The sequence below is a fragment of the Acomys minous genome (assembly GCF_964271855.1).
Source record: "Acomys minous genome assembly, chromosome: 19".
Classification (NCBI taxonomy): domain Eukaryota; kingdom Metazoa; phylum Chordata; class Mammalia; order Rodentia; family Muridae; genus Acomys; species Acomys minous.
Window position 1 is genome coordinate 62,055,907 of NC_140499.1, and position 19,687 is coordinate 62,075,593.

Sequence of the window (19,687 nt, forward strand, 5' to 3'; positions counted from 1 at the left end):
GGGTGTGCCTCAACAGTGGAGTGCTTGTATAACATATACGGAGGCCCTGGGGTCCATCCCCAGCACTGAGGGGAAAAATGCAGATCAGAGCTGCTGGGCAGCAGCAGAGCTACAGAGCAGGCTCCTGTCCCTCCTCTGGAGCCACAAGAAAAACAGGGGGTTGGGGAAGGGAGGGAAGGAGAGGCAGGGGGGCGCGGAGAGCGGCGGCAGGGCCACCAGTCAGGCCAAACTCAGGAGTGGGAAGTGCCTCAGCAATAGAAAAAGCAATTTCTTTTTTTTTGAAACCATAAATAGCACATTTTGTGACTTTGTGTTTCTTTAACGCACCCACCCCTAAAGCTCAAAGAACTTTTATTACTTTGAAAATGAAAATGAGGCTGAGTGTAGCGGCACGTGCCTGAAATCCCAGCACTAGGGAGACTGATGCAGGAGGGTTGTGAGTTCGAGGCCAGTGTGGACCACATAGTGAGAGCCTGTCTCCAAAGGGAGGCGTGGAGAACACAGGAGGCCGGCGCAGCAAGGTCTGAGAGAGGCCGATCATCCATCTCCGGCTAGAAAACAGGACCAAGGACAAAAGTAAGAGGAACCCCGGCCATGGGGACACCAGGGCCCAGGGGAGCTGATGCCGCTGTCTGCTGAGCCAGAGGGTTGAAGATGGGATGGGGCATTCCCAGATGTCACTTTGCCAAACTGTCTCATCTGCAGAGTAGACAGGGGAGGGGCCCGCTTTCCAGAACAGACAAGGAAGTGGTCACTGCCACATCAGCTCTTTTGGATTCTGCAGACCCGGAAAGGGCCATGGAGCCCTTTAGAAGGGAGAGGGTTTCCTTCCCACAGCAGCCGGAGGAAGAGAGCAGGTGGCATCACTCACGCTGAGCTCCCTCCGACCCCAGCCAGTTAACTAAACACTAATTCAACTAAACACATCTAGTGAGCGTGGGCCAAACTTCACGCCCATTGCTGAGAACACAGTCAGGTGGGAGGGATGAACACTGCCGTTAGTGAGCCTGAGCACCTCAACGGGGATGGATGCGAGGGCAGTGAGCAACGCCACAGAGTGACAAATTCCACAGTGAGCATGCAGGACCAGTGGCAAAGAAGCAGGAGGTCCCCAGGAGGAAGCGACTTGCACACCTCTGGAGATCCTCTCAATGCTCTTGACCAGAGCCTGGCTGTCACTGTCCCAAGATATGGCCACTTGACCTATACATCCCCGCTCCTCCTCTTTACCCTCACATGACCCTTCAGTCCCAGTGAGCCCGCCCCCCCTGCCCCCCCCCCAGTCCCAGCCTACCTTGACCCCCCTCCTCGGCTCTGAGATACCATCCCTGCCACCCTGGCATCTCTTTGAGCTACACTCTATTGCTCTCATGGAAAGCCCTCCCACCATCTCCCTGCAGATTGGCTGCCAGCCCTGCTCTGCAGCATCCGAAGGTCACAGGTGCTGGTGCCACTGTGATGGCTCTCCTTGGGGCTGTGATGGATGGCTTTTCTCAGGCCTCAGCCTTACTCATCTCATACCTGCACACCTGCACACACATCTCATACATGCTTCCTGCTTCCTTCCCAACCAACCCTCACTGTTCCCTGGGAAGTTCTATTCTGGAAAACCGTTATTTATGCCACCATTTTGAAAAGCATGTTGTACCAACCTAAAGCCACCATGTTGGTGAGGAGAGCAAAATAAATAAATAAATAAATAAAAGATGCATTATGTATAACGTGTGCTTCCCTTGCTTCGTGTTTATAGAACATTTAAATTCAACGTTTTTAATTTGCTTCGCTTTTAAATATTTAATGTTTATTACACTTGAATCTACGAGATGCAGAGCAATAAGCAGTCTGCAAGGACAACTTGCATTTCCATCTAAGCAGAGCTTGCATATTTTTTATTCTGCAGTCATCATAGCCACCCTGTGATGTGCACATTGTGATGTTCCCCATCACACTGATGGAGAAAAATAAGGGGTAGAGGTTAGGTGACCTCCCTCAGATTCCACAGCGAACCTGCAGTTAGGACTTGTACTTTCGGGCTTGGAAGTCCGTTCTTTCCACTTTATCATCAAAACCATAATGTGACCACCGTGATGTACGTGTCTATCATCCGACCAGCAGGACTGCAATCTGAGGCCAGCCTGGGCTACACGGTGGGACGTTGTCTCCAATGACAAAGGAATTAAAGAGGGCGGGAGAGGTGGCTCAGAAGTCAAGACTGCTTGCTGCTCTCGCAGAAGATCCGAGCTGACAACCGCTTGTGACTCCAGCTCCAGGGGACCTGGTGACCTGCAGTGGATGTAAACACCCCAAGTGTGGGGTGTGTAAAACAGACTTGTGTGAGGGTGTGTGGTGTTTGTCCACTGGAAACAAACTTGTGAGAGAACACAAGATGTTTGTCCACTAGAAGAGGACCTGCCTCTTGCAGGGGGCATGGTCTTTGCCAACTGATAAACATCCTAGTATGGACTCTGAAAGGAGATTATATATATATGAGCTCCAAAACAAGAGGTTTGGCTTTTTGTTCTTTGTCACAACCCCTCCAGTGGAGTCTGTGTGACAAACATTACTGCAGAACCCAAGGCAACGACCCCTAGGCAAGGGAGAGCCTCCTGGAACAGGTCTGACGTTCCTGACAGGAGTAACTAATTGCAGTTTTTCTTCTCACTCGTTTGTTTTGGAACATTCTGTCTTTGTTTTTTACTTTCTTATCAGAACTTTTCAAATGTAACTGTGTTGCTAGGAGACGCCTTAACTTGAAACTGCCACCAAGGGTCATTCAGGCAATATTATCACCAAGTTCCGTTCCACTTGTTAATAAAAACATGGCTAAGAAGGCTAAGAATTAATCATAGTTTGTATTATGACTTACAAATAAAGTGTTTAAGAAAGCTCCAGATGGGGCTGGAGAGATGGCTCAGAGGTTAAGAGCACTGTCTGCTCTTCCAGAGGTCCTGAGTTCAATTCCCAGCAACCACATGGTGGCTCATGACCATCTATGATGAGATCTGGTGCCCTCTTCTGGCCTGCAGGTGTACATGCAGGCAGAACACAGTATATGTAATAAATAAATTTAAAGAAAAAGAAAGAAAGAAAGAAAGAAAGAAAGCTCCAGATAGTGGTGGAAGAGCTAAGAAAAAACTGTCCCGACTCACAGATGTTTGGCATAACGAGAGAACACTGACCTTTGATAAAGAGGGCACATGCACTGACACCAATCTAATGACTTATGAATGGTGGTTCAAGATTGATGACAGGTTACAGTAGGTCCTGGTGGAAGAACTTCGGTTGCTAAAATCTGAGCACACTGTACACTGTCAAATCCTCACACAGACCAGAGGAAGGTTCTCCCATTTCTCTGAGCCTGAGCCTTAGCCTGAGCCTGAGCCTGGGGGATGTTATTGCCATGCCCGTGGGTCCGAGGCGTGAGGGTCCTTGAGCCACGTCAACAGCACACGTTCACTTGGGACTTCATCCACTCCCCACATCCCTTCTTAGCGCTCTCTCTCTCTCTCTCTCTCTCTCTCTCTCTCTCTGTGTGTGTGTGTGTGTGTTCAGGGCTGATCATTGGTATTGAACTAGGGTTGAGGATTGCCACGACCGTCTCAGTTGGGTATAGGTCCTTGGGAACAGGAGTTCTCAAAGTGTTGATGGGCAGAGACAGGCGAGTGACAAATAGAGACAAACTCAAACCCAGAGGTACAGTTTGAATCTGAGTGTATTTTTCAGACTAGCAAGCCAGGTTTTTACACATTTTTGAAACAGGGGGAGGTGTTTTTTCATTGTTACTTTTTTTCCCATACAATTCAAAATACAGGATGCAGAGCAATAATGCTGTCATCAATTTTGAATAATCATTTATAAGTCATTAGATTGGTGTCGGTGCATATGCCCTCTTTATCAAAGATCAGTGTTCTCTCGTTATGCCAAACGCCTGTGGGTCAAGACAGTTTTTTCTTAGCTCTTCTGTCACTATCTGGGGCGTTCTTAAACACTTTATTTGTAAGTCATAATATAAACTATGATTAATTCTTAGCCATGTTTTTATTGACAAGTGGAAGGGAACTTGGTGGTAAAACCGCCTGAATGACCCTTGGCTGCGGTCTCAAGTTAAGGCGTCTCCTAGCAACACAGTTATGTTTGAAAACATAACTTGATATGGTAGTAGGTCAGAAGAACAGAACAAAGACAAGATATTCCAAAACAAATGAGTGAGAAGAAAAACCGCAATCCTTTACTCCTGTCAGGAACATCAGACCGTTCCAGGAGGCTCTCCCTTGCCTAGGGGTCGTCGCCTTGGGTTCCCAGTAACATTTGTCACACAGACTCCACTGGTGGGGGGTCGTGACAGAGGATCCATGAGGTCACCTGTTGTTATAAAGAAAGAACAATCCCAAACTTGGAAGGAAAAACTCAAAAAAGACTCAGGAGCCAGATGCTGGGGTGGGCACGTGCCAGCTCGGAGAGGCAGAGAAAGCACCCGGCTGACCTTCCCACTTAACTCATGTTCTGAGGGGAAAAGCCAAAAACCGAAAGCTTGCTAGCTCACCTGACAGCCCAGGAGGAAAAAGCCAAAAAACTCTTTCTTCTTTTCCACACTGTCTTAAATCCTCTTCTCTCAAGTCTCTCTTTCTACTTAATCCCTGTCAGCTGGTTTCTTGCTCGGTCTCTTAACCCAGGCTTAACTTTGTTAAAGTCCTGTGTATAGAAAGCTCTTGGATTAAAAGTGTGTGTTAGGGCTGAGCCAAACCATAATCACCTGTTTACAATAAACAGAGCTCTTGAATTAAAGGTGTGTGTTGAGGATGAACCACACCAAACAGGAAACAGGCTTTTATAGTTCACAATCTTGGGGTTCACAATGGGATCAAATATCCTGTAACAGTTCCACTTTCCACATTAGCACAACTGTTGGTTCCCTTGTTTGGGAAGCTATGTTGGTGCAACTACATGGGTGTCGCTTCTCTGACATAACTAGGAGAGGAAATCTCACTGCCGATTTCCAGGTCCTCTGCTCTTAACAAGCTTTCAGCCCCCTCTTCTGCTGTGATCCCTGAGCCTTGGGTGCAGGAGCTGTGTTGTAGATATGTCAGTTGGAGCTGGGCACCACGAAGTTATCTGTGCTCTGTGTTTATCAGTTGTAGTTTTTTAAATTGTTGTTTTTTTTATAATGACCTCTGACTGTTGCAAAAGACATTTCTTTAATGAGGGGTGAGAACTACACTTACCTGAGGGCCTAGGAATGCATATTTAGAATGTAGTGAAGAATCTTGCTGATAGGGCTGGAGAGATGGCTCAGAGGTTAAGAGCACCACCGTCTGCTCTTCCAGAGGTCCTGAGTTCAATTCCCAGCAACCACATGGTGGCTCACAATCATCTGTAATGAGATCTGGCGTCTTCTTGTGGCATGCAGAATACTGTATAAATAATAAATAAATCTTTTTTAAAAAAGAATCTTGCTGATTTAGAAAACTGGCAGTTGTAGGTTCTAGTCCAAGATCCGTGACTTTATCTACACCAGATAGTTGGCTGGTTTTTTAGTACCAGACACGATTTACCTCTTGTTGAGTGCACTTTAAGTCCAATTAGAGAGCAGTCGGTTGCTGCTGGGGGATGTGTGCCATTATTTCACATGTGAGGATATTGTGTCGTGTTATGTAGTTCATAGGTGCCATGGCTGGTTAGAGCTATTGGTTATCTGTCTCCCTCTCTGCACAGTACCTTCCGGTATCATGAAAGCTAGTCCTCACGGAGAAGGCTTTCCGGTCAGATCCAGCTGGCCTCCTGTGTCTCGAGTGCGTGGTGTCTACAGCAATAAGGACTTATGTCCAATCTCTAGGAGAAAGCCAAGGGCGACAGCAATGGCCTATATTGTTCTGGAACAGTTCTGACCAACAAGTAAACAGGGTGCTTTTTATGTCTGCTATGTAGTGGATGTAAACATTTTTGTTTTGATGCCAGGTGTGGGATGTGAAAGGGACTTATGTGGTGTTTGTTTGCTGGAAACAGACTTGTGAGAGGACACATGATGTTTGCCCACTTGAAGAGGAATCGCCTCTTCCTGGCATGGTCTTTGGCAGCTGATAAACATCCTAGTACGGACTCTGAGAGGAGATATATATGTGTGTGTGTGTGTGTGTGTGTGTGTGTGTCTGTGTGTCTGTGTGTCTGTGTGTCTGTGTGTATACACACACACATATATCCCAAAATAAGAGGTTCGGCTTGGCATTGTTTCCTGTCGTTTGGCTGTTCATCACTCCGCTTGTAGACGCTCTTAGAGAGAACCCGCCAGAGAATGGTTTGAGGTTCCGGGTTCCAGCAGCTGCTCCAGATTCCTGCTGCTGTGGTTGCAGTCGCCTTTGCTGGATTGCTGCTTTGCTGTTTAACGGGTCTGCTGGAATCCTGCCTATGAAAGTGGAATTGCTCCAAGGAACTGAGTCTAAGGAGGTCTACATCTGCTGTTCCCACTAACCTCGTTTCTCTCCTGTCTAGGGTAGGTGGGTTGCAAGGCGGGGATAGGCATTAAAGGACCCCAAATAAAGTAGGTTTGAAAAAGTTCAAGGCCTAAGCCGGGCGTGGTGGTGCACGCCTTTAATCCCAGCACTTGGGAGGCAGAGGCAGGTGGATCGCTGTGAGTTCGAGGCCAGCCTGGTCTACAAAGTGAGTCCAGGACAGCCAAGGCTAACACAGAGAGACCCTGTCTTGAAAAAACAAACAAAAAAACAAAAAAAGAAAAGAAAAGAAAAAGTTCAAGGCCTACACTGATATTAGGGGGTTTTTGTTAGTCTATAGTTTTAGGGAGAGTATCATCAACCCAAATGGGACTATTTCATTTAAACTTTATATGTGTATGTATACATACATATAGACTTATGTGTATTATAAGTAATTTTATGTAAATATACAATAATGTGATTCCTTATAACTTTTCAGACAAAATTCCTTTTTAAAAATGTGTTCAGGTGTTTTTTGGTTTTTTTTGTTTTTTTTTTTTTTGGTTTTTCGAGTCAGGGTCTCTTTGTAGCCTTGGCTGTTCTGGACTCACTTTGTAGACCAGGCTGGCCTCGATCTCACAGCGATCCGCCCAACTCTGCCTCCCGAGTGCTGGGATTAAAGGCGTGCGCCACCACGCCCGGCCCGTGTTCAGGTGTTTTGCCTGCATGTTGTCTACACACCATGCACATGCAGTGCCCCAAGGAGACCAGAAGAGGGCATCAGATCCCTATTTTTCTCATTTTTATCAGCCAATGAAATGCCTAGGCTATCTCAGATAAACAAAATTAGGACTGGGAATAGGACTAAGGCGTTAATTCTCTCAAAATTTCTCCACCTGTACAACATGGTAAATATTCTGTAATCCCAGTGTGCAGGAGGCAGAGGTTCAAGGCCAGCCCTAGCTACATAGGCAGGCCCTATCTAAAACCACACCCAATCCTCCCTAGATGACCTTAATAATCAGTTAAGGTCAGAAGCAACTGCTCTACAGTGTGTGGGGGGTGGGGGTGGGGGGATGGTTTTGTGCACTACGTTTTCAGATGCTGATTTCTGTGCCCAGAGATCTGGTTGCAGTCCAGATATGGGGATTGACATTATTATGGAAGAATTGTGTAAAAAATTGTTCTCCATCCTCTCTGGTTGGTTAATAAAGAGCTAAACAGCCAGTAGCTGGGCAGGAGAGTTGAGGTGGGACTTCTGATCCCAGGGAGGGGGTCCTAGGTAGAGTGAGAGAGAAAAGGAAGGAAGAGAAGATCACCATGAGGAGGTGGCCACGAGAGAGGAGTCACCTTGAGGACAAAGATGGAGTCGGAGCAGCCAGCAAGAGGTTAGGTGGCAGGTAACAGGGGTGGGGCGGGTGGAGGCACACGGCTGGGAAACGGTCCAGTGTGGACGGGCTAGAATAATAGGTTTCTGAGTTGTAGGACTCTGCTGTTAAGGTCAAAGCCTGGTGTTACCAGATCCCCCGAGCTTAGTGTAAAAATGACAGATTCCCTCCGTCAGCAGGGCTCCCTCTTCTCTGCCTGAACTGGGGAGCCTGGATCCCCACATTCTCTACCTGAGGAATGTCACATAGTCCTTGGGGGAAATAACAGGTTCAACTCCCTTTCTTCTAGTAGAATCTGTTCAGCAAGCACCTGAGGATTCCTGGAAATACCCACCCTCTGCTAATGAGAACTTAGCTTTCAGAAAATGACCTTTAACCATACGTGGAGCTCTTCCCCCACCCTTAGCATAATTAAACACTGTGTTCCCCCTCTTATGATAGGTCTGTGCTATTGCATGTAAATGAAGGATCCCTGATATCCTTAGCCCCAGAGAACCAAACACATTCACCCCCAAACCCCCCTCCCACTGCACAAGGTTTATAATGTCCCTGTGACTGGAGTTACAAGGCAGGCTGCTAGGTGGGTGCCGGGACTCCAGCTGTGGTACTGTGGTATTCTGCAAGAGCAGCCAGTGCTTTTAACCACTGAACCATCTCTCCAGCCCCTAACAATGGCTCTTAATTCTGATTATTGTCAAGATTCAGATGGAAAAAAATCACTATTTTTCTCATTTTTATCAGCCAATGAAATGCCTAGGCTATCTCAGATAAACAAAATTAGGACTGGGAATAGGACTAAGGCGTTAATTCTCTCAAAATTTCTCCACCTGTACAACATGGTAAATATTCTGTAATCCCAGTGTGCAGGAGGCAGAGGTTCAAGGCCAGCCCTAGCTACATAGGCAGGCCCTATCTAAAACCACACCCAATCCTCCCTAGATGACCTTAATAATCAATTAAGGTTAGAAGCAACTGCTCTACAGTGTGTGTGTGTGTGGGGGGGATGGTTTTGTGCACTACGTTTTCAGATGCTGATTTCTGTGCCCAGAGATCTGGTTGCAGTCCAGATATGGGGATTGACATTATTATGGAAGAATTGTGTAAAAAATTGTTCTCCATCCTCTCTGGTTGGTTAACAAAGAGCCAAACAGCCAGTAGCTGGGCAGGAGAGTTGAGGTGGGACTTCTGATCCCAGGGAGGGGGTCCTAGGTAGAGTGAGAGAGAAAAGGAAGGAAGAGAAGATCACCATGAGGAGGTGGCCACGAGAGAGGAGTCACCTTGAGGACAAAGATGGAGTCGGAGCAGCCAGCAAGAGGCTAGGTGGCAGGTAACAGGGGTGGGGCGGGTGGAGGCACACGGCTGGGAAACGGTCCAGTGTGGACGGGCTAGAATAATAGGTTTCTGAGTTGTAGGACTCTGCTGTTAAGGTCAAAGCCTGGTGTTACCAGATCCCCCGAGCTTAGTGTAAAAATGACAGATTCCCTCCGTCAGCAGGGCTCCCTCTTCTCTGCCTGAACTGGGGAGCCTGGATCCCCACATTCTCTACCTAAGGAATGTCACATAGTCCTTGGGGGAAATAACAGGTTCAACTCTCTTTCTTCTAGTAGAATCTGTTCAGCAAGCACCTGAGGATTCCTGGAAATACCCGCCCTCTGCTAAGGAGAACTTAGCTTTCAGAAAATGACCTTTAACCATACGTGGAGCTCTTCCCCCACCCTTAGCATAATTACGCACTGTGTTCCTCCTCTTATGATAGGTCTGTGCTATTGCATGTAAATGAAGGATCCCTGATATCCTTAGCCCCAGAGAACCAAACACATTCACCCCCAAACCCCCCTCCCACTGCACAAGGTTTGTAATGTCCCTGGTTCATGAAATAAATGCTCTCTCACTCCATTCATCCACCATGACTGCCTGATACTCCTCATTTATTCTGGGAAAGGACCGGCTTTCCTCCTCCCTGAAGAATTTACCACCAGACCCTCTGGGCTTGGCTTCTGGCCAGGCAGCCATTGCTGCCTCAGTCACTGCTGAAGAAGAGGCAAGCTGCTGAACTGTAAAGGCACAGTGCAGTGTCAGCCGGCATCATCTGCCGCTGCCGCCATTAGCACCACAGCTTAACTGAAGGGCTATAATTCTGTGGTATCATCCCCGGCTTTGGAACACCCAAGTTTCCACTGTCATCTGGTACCAGCAATCTCATTAAAAAGAGCTAACTGTAACACCCTGTGAAAATTTCTTTTCAACACTCCCAGTGAGATTGGGAGCCTTGCGTATGGACCTCACTCTGAGCACTCCAGCTGTTCCTGGGGAAAGCGGAACCTGAGATGCTGAGGTCCCATCCACCCCCACCGGGAAGGGAAGCCAACAGCCCCTGGCCTGGACATCGAGGGCAGCAGCAGGGAAACACAGACCACCACCACACCATTACTTGGGAGCTAGAGGGTAGCAGAAAAGCCCGTACATTATTTTTACAGCAGGCCCAGGTAGCACTGGGCTTGGGAAATGTACTTGAGGACCAGAGAAAAACCTCCAAACCCTCCTTTCCTCCAGCACACACCAAAATGCAAAATAAAGCAGAACACTGCTGCCCGATTTTCATCCACAAAATGTTACTGTTGATGGCTATAAGTAGGCATCCCCCCAAATCTGAAGACAATGCCTGCTACTGTTGATGTTATCTAATAAAGACAATAAAGACACAAGAGGCAGAAACTGAGGTAAAAACCCACTAGCTCAGCAAGGTAACTTTTTTTTCTGAAGTATATACAATGTATATACAACCCTGATCCTGCAACTAACCTCCTAGCTCTGTAGAAATCGCCTTCTGTCTGTATCATTCTACTCAGCTAGTCTGCCTTTCTCTTGGGCTCCTCCAAAACCAGGGGGCTCTCTAGCGCTCTTTCCTAGATACTGTTTTACCCATGTCCTGCCACCTGCTCCTCTGCTGTTCCTGCAAACCCAGAGAGAGGAACTCTTACCCAGAGCGCCTACAAAAAGGAAGAGCGCCAAGCCAAGGAAGAAAGAAACAGAGAGAGAGACAGACAGACAGACAGACAGACAGACAGACAGACAGAGACAGAGAGAGACAGAGAGAGAAACAGAGACAGAAAGACAGAGACAGAGACAGAGACAGAGATCTATCAAAGTCCACTTGCTTATCAAAGAAGTCTCTAGCTCCTTCCCCTACACACTTGACAGGCTGAACCATGTACTGTCGTGGTGGGTGTGGGGGCTCCAAGCCAGGTCAGCAGGGGCAAAACAATTTCACCTTTACAGTGGGGTAGCTTGAAGCCACCCAGCTGATTTTGCCTTGGGTCATAGGGCAAAGACCACAAGACCTCTCCCAAGCAACGAGCCTTAGAATAAGCAGGAACTTTCCATTCTTCAGCATTCTTATCTATGGAGGCTTTTAGAGGCACACCCAAACCACACATCTCTTCAGGGCACACCTAGCTGCATCTGACAAATGCAGTATTTGTTCAGGCTTTATATTTTGCTAACAATTAGGTTTTCTATATATAATAATAATCAAATATCCTGTAACACATGCCCTGTCTACGTTTGCTTTCTACTGGTGTGATAAACACTGTGGTTTATTTGGCTCCCATCACTGAGGAAAGTCGGAGCAGGAACCTGGAGGCAGAGACTGAAGGAGAGTCCAAAGTGGGTGCTGCTTCTTGGCTTGCTCCCCATGCCTTGCTTAGCCTGCTTTTATCCACACCCCGGGACCACCCACAGCAAGCTGGGACTTGCCTTATCAATCTTAATCAAGACATTATCCCATAGGCTTGCCTAAAGTCAATCTGAAGGGGATGCTTTTTTCTCAGTTGAGGTTTCTCTTTCAGGGTGACTCTTGCTTGGATCAAGCTGAAAAACAAAACAAAAACCTCCCAGGGTTTCTTCTGATAGTCCTTGTTAGCAGGCAGGCATCTCCACAGCCTGCCCCAGGGACCCAGTGACAGCAGGATACATCATCACTAGCTGCCAAGACGTGACCCATTCCCACTGTCCCATAGCCTCCCCCTGCGCATGCGCCTCACCCCCTTATAAAAGGCCAGCCCTTCCTCCTCCCACTCTCTCTTTTCCTCCACCCTCACCTAGAGGCAGCCTCAGTATACCCACTCCCAATAAGCCTCCCGCATGAGATCCGACACACGGTGTGACTTTATGGCATCCATCGTTTTGATCATAATGTTGGTACTGCGACTTGATAGACTCTTCCGGTGCTTGTGTTCCCCTTTGTGGGTCAAAGCTGCACGCCGGGACCCTATTTCCATTCACCTGCAAAAAAGCTCACTTTTCTGACTGGTTGATAGGCTGCTCCATCCAACTCCGGCAAGACTGGATCCAAGGAAGTGACCACTGAGTGTCCAGCACCCCTCTGGTTTTTTTTTTCTTCTTGTTTTTTGAGACAGGTTTTCTCAGTGTTAGCCTTGGCTATCCGGGACTCACTCCGTAGACCAAGCTGGCCTCTAACTCACAGCAATCCGCCTGCCTCTGCCTCCGGAGTGCTGGGATTAAAGGCGTGCGCCACCATGCCGGGTTTCCTCTGGTTGATATTCTTAGATATGGAGGTACACTTAGCCATGGTCCCTCCCCCGCCCCCTCCATTTCTCCACCATGACCATGATCGTCTGAGACTCATCAGAAGAAAGTGCTCCCTTCTTCCCCAAAGAATTCACCGCTGGACCCCTGGTCCAGCTTGCCTGCCAGGCAGGCAGCCGCATGCTGATGGCCGCCTTGAGCTTCCACCATTCACTGGCGTGCCAGCACAGCTGCCACCATCTTCACGCTACCACCCAGGCCTCGGCCACACCCCCACCTCCGCCTACCCCTCGGCCACACCCCCACCTCCGCCTACCATAGTGCCCACCTGCGAAGGTGAGTGCCCGGCTGTTCTCGAAGCAGCCACTCTCTCCACCGGAACCAAACTGGGATCCTGTCACTGCTTCTTGGTTTTGGAGCTCCAAGCTTCTATTACCGACTGTTCTAGAACCAGCCACTCACTCCTCCAAGTCAGGTCAGGCCCTCGTTGCTGCCTGGCTCGGGTTTTGGAGCCCTAAGCTCCCGGTAGCCACCTGGCCAGGTGCTGGAAGCCCAGCGAAAAGAGCAGGAACACGTGTTGCCGGGAAATCTTTTCTCCTGCATCTCGGGCTGAACCAGAGATCTTTTGGCGAGGATCTCAATTCCACGTTCCACCCTTACCGGCCTGGAGACCAGCGGTCTGGGAGAGACGCAGAACCATACCCCTGTGTCCACCGCTCCTTCATTGAATGACCTTTTTGTCTTAAAGGTCACTGTAAACCGTGATCAGATAGATATGGAGGCTGCCCATACAGGTCTGTCCACTACCACTCGCCAGTCGTGAAACCTCACCCCAAGTCTCTCCTCTCATTCAAGATAAGGATCTCTACTTCCGTATCTAAGACCCATGGAACCCCAGGTGGGTTGGTAACCTCTACCGTGGATTCAACCTGAGACACCCGGTAAGCACGGTACATATTCAGAGAAAACATGTCCTGATTATCCAACCCCTGCAGATAGAGGCTGTAGAACAGGTAATTAGACACTTCTCCAAACTCATTGCTGCTTTAACATCCTCTCTCCTGAATGATACAAACCTCCGGACTCTGACCTCAGGTTCCTCCCCCTTTCCCCCCCCCCCAGAGGGTTTCTCTGTGTAGCCTTGGCTATCCTGGTCTCCCTTTATAGACCAGGCCTTGAACTCAGAGATCTTCCTCTCTCTACCTCTGCATGCTAGGATGACTGGTGTGTGCCACCGAACCCGGTTCCTAGTGGCTCCTTAATGTCAACCAACCCGGCCACCTTGGAGATTGCTGGCTGTGTGTTCCTCCTGCGACTAGCTCACAACTGCCACTTACAGCTTCTCCAGTGACCCTTCATTGACATGGCAAACTGTTTTAAGGCATCTGGGACACATTCTGCCAAAACCCCCTAGACTGCATGAAACACTCTCAATACCTCAGCTCAGCCCACAGCACCTGCTGGTTGCTCAGGAGTTTGCACGCTGGTGTCTCTCTTCCCCATGTTGGGGTGATATACGGAGAGGAGCCCCTACCGATTCCGGACGTGGACTTAGTAGCTGCCCGACATAATAAAAGGGCAGTTCAAATCTTGCCCCTCTGGGCTGTTGCAGGACTAACTGTGGGTGTCACCCTGGGCAGCAGGACTGACCTCTTCCCTAGCTTGTATCATCAATTTTCTTCCCAATTTACCCAGGACCTCCAGCAGGTGGCGCAAACCATAGTCACTGTTCAAGGACAAATGGACTCCCTCGCTGTGGTGGCTTCAAATCCAGGGGGGACTAGGGCTTCTTACAGCTGAAAAAGGTGGCCTTTGCCTCAACCCCCGCCCCCACCTGCCATTAGTAATCACACTGTGGGAAGATCTGGCCCTGGGAGCTGGGCTCATCGGAAGACTGCCTTTGCCCTTGCGGTGAGCGCTGTAATTTTCTTTCTCTACAAATTGTGCAAATCTACACAACAAATTTACCACAGTCTGTAGACAGACTCCTTGAATTAACAAGGACTGGCAGGCAATTCATTGGCATTGCTAAACCAAAATTCTTTCAAGAAAGAATCACATTCCAAATTCTTTAGAATTCCAAAGGAGACCTGTGGGTAAAAGCATTCATCACCCAGCCTGAGTCCAATCCCCAGGACCCATAAAGTGGAAGGAGAAAACTGACTCCTGAAAGCCTAAATGCACAGGTACACAGAGAGAGGGGGAGGAGGGAGGGAGGGAAAGAGATTTAAAATAAAAAAATTTAACATTTTTAAAGATATTTATTTATTTAATGTATGGGAGCGCTCTATTTTCATGTACACCTGCATGATAGAAGGTGGCATCAGATCCCAGTAGAGATGCTTGTGAGCCACCATGTGGTTGCTGGGAATTGAACTCAGGACCTCTGGAAGAACTGACAGTGCTCTTAACCACTGAGCCATCTCTCCAGCCCCAACATCAAGTTTCTAAAGGGTCTTTTAGAATATTGGAGAAATCAGTGATTTCATTTCTCTCCATGGGAGTAGTTAAAATACTATGCGTGAGTCCCTGCGGTCATATTTATTTGACTCTTCCCCTGAGCAACAAATGTAATCTTCTGTAAGTGATGGGAGTTTTTGCTTTGCTCAGAATTGCCCAGACTCTTTGGCAGTTTAAGTCTTGTCCTGTTAGGCTGGGGAGAGGCTCTGGTCAAAGTGCTTGGTCTGTGGCCCACCTGTAACTCCAGAGCTCCCTCAGAAGGTGGAGACAGGGCCCTGGGAGCTAGATGGGCAGCTAGGCTAGCTTCCATTTCAGAGATGCTGCCTCAAGGAAAGGTGGAAAGAGATGGAGAAGGACCCCGCCCTAAGCCCTGGGCAGGCACATGCAGACATGCTCTGGTACACATGGACAAACTTCTGGGTTTTTTTTCTTGTTTGTTTATTTTTGTTTTTAAAAAATGGATTCATCTCAAAATCTGATCTGGGCTGGGTGGTGGTGGCGCACACCTGTAATCCCAGCACTCAGGAGGCAGAGGCAGGTGAATCTCTGAGTTCGAGGCCAGCCTGGTCTACAAAGCGAGTCCAGGACAGCCAGGGCTACACAGAGAAACCCTGTCTCAAAAAACAAAACAAAATCTGAATTATTGTTTCTTTTCATCCTAATTCAAGAGGAATATGTGAAATGAGATGGACCAAGGGGACTTGGGTTCTCATTTCAGAGGTAGACTGCGTTTGTTAACTTACAATTAAACTGCATAATTGGAGTAAAAATTTGAAAGTCGCAAGTTACTTTTTCTGCATCTGAAATGAAATGCCACACAGGTGATTATATTCATGAATTAAGGAAATGAATGGAAGCCAGGAAGTGGTGACCCACGCCTTTAGTCCCAGCACTCGGGAGGCAGAGGCAGGTGGATTGCTGTGAGTTCAAGGCCAGCCTAGTCTACAAAGTGAGTCCAGGATAGTCAGGGCTACACAGAGAAACCCTGTCTCGAAAAACTAAAATGGAAAGGATAGAAAACACGATTACTTACAGGCCACTGGTCAGTCCTCACACAGCATCACACATCAGGAAACAACTGCAGCGCGTTACAGGAAGGCGGGCGGAAGGCCAGGGCGCAGTGTGCATGATTAGCTGGGCAGGGAAGGCGTGGCTGTGGATGTAACTGCAGACAACACACTGCTAACCCTTCACACTGTGGTTTTTTCCAGATCTGAGCACTTATGCCAAGGCTGTTATACTGAGCTAGACATTGAATTCATTGAATCTCCCGACACTTTTCCTGCGCCTCTTGGGAAGAAGAGAGATGACCTGATGGGTAAAAGAGGAAATCAGGAAGGGAGATAAACACAGAGAGCAGGGCTAAGGGAGGGAAATGAAACCAACCACATTTCCTTGAACCGACAATAAAGGGTCCTAACACTGTTATACCCTGAAAGGATTCCTACCTAGCTTCCCTGAGAAGTGACTGTTTTTTACCTGAGGGAAGAAGAAAACACATTTAAAATAATAATCATTATTATTATTAATTTATTATATTATTATTGTTATTAATAATACACATTAATTGAGCTGCAGTATTAGTTACAGAATACACACAACAATATTAATTTTTTACTGTTACTGTTATTAATAATACAGGCAAGAGCAGGTTGGGGCATGGAAGAGGTCTCACCAGTTGTGGCTGTGCGTGTAAAGGGTGCATCTATTTTGGAAAAATGAGAGTCTTCACAAAGTTAAGCATGGACCTGCATGTGACCCAAAAAGTTTGACTTTAATTATATACCTGAGAGAACATGTATTTACACAACAAAAAGTTATACGGTGGAGCTGGAGAGATGGCTCAGCAGATAAGAGCACTGGCTGCTTTTGCAGAGGACCCGAGTTTCGTTCCCAGCCCCACATGGCAGCTCACAGCAACACACGAGCCCAGCTCCTGGGCATCTGACTCCCTCTTCCGGCTTCTGAGGGCACCAGGCACACGCATGCTGCAGATACACACAGGCAGGCAAAATACACGCATAATGTTCAAAGTTATACACTAATGTTCATATGCATTATTCATAATAGCCAAGAAGTAGAAATGGTCCGCATGTCTGTCTGACAGGCTAACAAAGTATACTGTTTCCACACAGTGAGATACTGTTCATCCATAGCAAGGAATGGCAGGGGGTTACTGCTCCACTGATGATCCTAAAAGCACCACAAAAATGTAAGAAAACAGTTCTGCACATTGTCTGAGCCTACGTCTGTGAAGACTACAGACTAACTCAAACTCCTAAACACACATCAAAGCTGGTTCCTGTGTGTGCACAGAGCGTATGCTAGTGGCGTTGCTGGGAGCTGGAGGGGGGGGGGAGGAAGAGGGAAGAAGAGGGGTTCAGGACTTATTTTAGATTTTAAGGTGTGGTGGTGCACACCTTTAATCCCAGCACTTGGGAGGCAGAGGCAGGTGGATCGCTGTGAGTTTGAGGCCAGCCTGGTCTGCAAAGCGAGTCCAGGACAGCCAAGGCTACACAGAGAGACCCTATCTTGTAAAACTAAAAGAAAAATATGTTTTGGTGAAGCTTATTAATATATTACTTCTTGTGAATAATTTTGTAAAACTACTGAACCTAACATTTAAAGATATTTTATTTTGAGCTGGAGAGATGGCTCAGAAGTTAAGAGCACTGATTGCTCTCCCACAGGTCCTGAGTTCAATTCCCAGCAACCACATGGTGGCTCACAACCATCTATAATGAGATCTGGTGCCCTCTTCTGGCCTGCAGGTGTACATGCAGGTAGAGCACTGGATACATAATAAATAAATAAATAAATAAATAAATAAATAAATAAATAAACTTTTTAAAATGTACTTTATTTCTAATTACATGCGTGTGTGTGTGTGTGTGTGTGTGTGTGTGTGTGTGTGTGTGTGTCTGTGTGTGTGTGTGAATATGTGCATGTGGTGGCTTCAATGAGATGTCTCCCCCATAAGTCTCAGGCATTTAAATATGTGGTTCCTAGTTGGGGCTGACTTCGAAGGATTAGGAGATGTGGGCTTGTTGGAGGAGGGAAGTCACTAGGGATGGGCTCTTGCTGCCTCCTGCTCGTAGATCCTGATGTGAGCTCTCAGTTGCTGCTTCATTTCATCACCGTGCCTGCCTGATGCCAGACCACAGTCCCCACTGCGGTGGCAACAGGCACCTCTCTGAAACTGTAAGCCTCAAATAAACCATTCCTTCTTTAAGTCGGTACAGTTTTTTATCCAACAGTAGAAAAGTAACTAAGACGATGCATGTGGGTGCAGTACCCTCAGAAGCCAGAAGAGGGCTACTTTGGCTGGAATACAGACATAATCCTTAGCACACACCTTTAACCCTTTAATGAAGGTAAAGTTAATTTGTGGAAGGAAGCATACATGTTTCAAGGTGACATCTAACTGAGGGTAAGATTAAGTGATGAATCAGAGAAAGATTTGACAACTCACACAAGATCACAGAGGAAAGACAGATGGCTTAAGAGAGAGCAGCACAGAGAGAGAGAAGAGAGGAGACAGTTTTACAGACAAAGGTTGAAGAGAGAACAAGATAGACACAGATGAAGTCAGAACAAAGCAGAGAATGAGAAGGAGCCAGAAGATAAGAACAGGTCACTAGAGTTAGTTTGAGGCCAAGCAGAGCGAAACAGAGAAGTGAGAGAAGCCAGTTTGAATCAGTCAGCTTGGAGAGGAGTTGGAGCCAGAACAGATGAGTTGAACCAGCTAGCCAGAGTTAAAAAAACAAAACAAAACTAAACTAAACTAAAAAGGGTGGGCTTACTCAGCAGTAAGCCTCAGAGGCTGAAAACATCCTAGGTCTAGATTAGATTGTACAGAGGCTAGAAGTTTCCAGGAGTAAGCCTAGGCTAGCAGATGGAGGCTGTAAGCCACTGAGACAAATTTTTTTTTTGTTGGTTTGTTTTTCGAGACAGGGTTTCTCTGTGTAGCCTTGGCTGTCCTAGACTCACATTGTAGACCAGGCTGGCCTCGAACTCACAGATCCTCCTGCCTCTGCTTCCTGAGTGCTGGGATTAAAGGCGTGCGCCACCACCACCCGGTGCCTCTGAGACCATTATATCAGGAGAATAAGAGTTACTTTACATATGTGTATTGTGTGTTTCTGTGTGTGTGCCAGATGTGGGCAGATGCCCATGGAAGCCAGAGAAGGGCATTGGGCCCATTGGAGCTGGGGTTGCAGGCAGTTGTGAGACACCCAGCGTGAGTCTTAGAAACCAAACTCTGGTCCTCTGTAGGAGCAGCAAGTACTCTTAACTGGGGAGCCATCTCTCCAGCCCCCTAAAAGTGTTTCTTGAGTACCAGGCTTTTCGAGCAGGATGGAGATGGAGCTAGGAAAAGTAAGAGACTTACATGCGCTAGCTGTTTTCCAACAAGCTTCTGCAAAGCAAGGCGGCCTGGCTGGAGACAGGCCAGAGGAACCTCCACTCAGTAGCGGACATGGTAGGCGGGGTAACATCCCTTGGCCTCCCACATCCTGATCCACAGGACCTAGAAATGTAAACCTTGAGGAGGGGCGCTAAGCAACTTACCGTAAAATAGGTTCTCTAGATGGGCCCAGCATAATCACGTGGTCCTTGAAAGTGGAAGAGGGAGGCAGAAAAGAGTTGTTTTTTGTTTGTTGTTTGTTTTGTTTTGTTTTTTTTAAAAAACCATGGAAGTCTAGTAGTAAGATTAAAGTCATGTGAAATGAAAACACAACCATAGCTGCTGTTGAGAGAAGAGGGCTCACCAGCAAAGGAGTTGGAGCATCCTGAAGAAGCTAGAAAAACCAAGGAGTGGGAGCCTCCAATCCTTATGTCAGCCCTGTTGACAGGCTGGCTTCA

General features: G+C 47.5%; 2 long non-coding RNA genes across 2 annotated transcripts; one reads left to right on the forward strand and one right to left on the reverse strand.

The window, feature by feature from the left end:
- Positions 1–1,785: 1,785 nt before the first annotated feature.
- LOC311590140 lies at positions 1,786–12,826 on the reverse strand. Its single transcript, XR_014776782.1, has 3 exons — positions 12,693–12,826; positions 5,223–5,411; positions 1,786–2,283 (listed from the first exon to the last, which is right to left on the reverse strand). It is a non-coding gene; the product is annotated as an uncharacterized lncRNA (long non-coding RNA).
- Positions 12,827–13,167: 341 nt separating this feature from the next.
- Positions 13,168–16,926, forward strand: LOC311590139. Its single transcript, XR_014776781.1, has 3 exons — positions 13,168–13,305; positions 14,060–14,550; positions 16,036–16,926. It is a non-coding gene; the product is annotated as an uncharacterized lncRNA (long non-coding RNA).
- The last annotated feature ends 2,761 nt before the right edge of the window (positions 16,927–19,687 follow it).